The sequence below is a fragment of the Sinocyclocheilus rhinocerous genome, unplaced genomic scaffold (assembly GCF_001515625.1).
Source record: "Sinocyclocheilus rhinocerous isolate Xijiao unplaced genomic scaffold, SAMN03320098_v1.1 scaffold320, whole genome shotgun sequence".
NCBI classification, from domain to species: domain Eukaryota; kingdom Metazoa; phylum Chordata; class Actinopteri; order Cypriniformes; family Cyprinidae; genus Sinocyclocheilus; species Sinocyclocheilus rhinocerous.
Window position 1 is genome coordinate 434,356 of NW_015638606.1, and position 713 is coordinate 435,068.

Sequence of the window (713 nt, forward strand, 5' to 3'; positions counted from 1 at the left end):
ATTACACCATCTATCCAACCAGCACAAGAGAGAACCCCTATAAATAATCAAAGCAGTCTTACCTTCATTATCTCTAGTCTTTCAGCATCCCTCCACCACCCCGACTCATCACCTTCTGCCCGTTCCTATCCCAGCACGGGGAGGAACACTCGGGGGGAGCGTTCTGGGTCCGGGCTTAATCCCGAGCTCGGACCCCTCTCCCCGGACAGGGGGAGTACCCCGGGCTCGAGAGTAATTACCGAGCTCGGAGCCCTCTCCCCGGACAGCACGCCAAATACGCATAACCTTTATTCGGTTCATTATATGTAAGTGTGAACTCGTGAAATCTAACTCCTGCTGCTGATCTGTGATGCGACTGTCATTCGTCACACTGCATTGAACAGCCGTGTTCAGTTTTTAATTGTGGTGTCTGTTCTCTAACTGAACGAAATATTTTTTTATTACTATTAAAAAAAAAATCAAAAAGATGGTGGCGGGCGGTGCTCCGGTGTGCATTATTTTGATTTCAAATCCAAACATTGTCACTGAAAATGCTTTTTCAGCATCGCAATTCTTTTTTTTCACAGTACAGTAATACAATCTTTCACAGACATGTTTAAACACAATAAATATAAGCAACACATTATTCAATGCTTTTTACTTTTGCATTTACTTCTAGATTTATATATTAAGTTGCTCAAGCAAGTGGCAAAACATTTAAACTACTTTTCTTA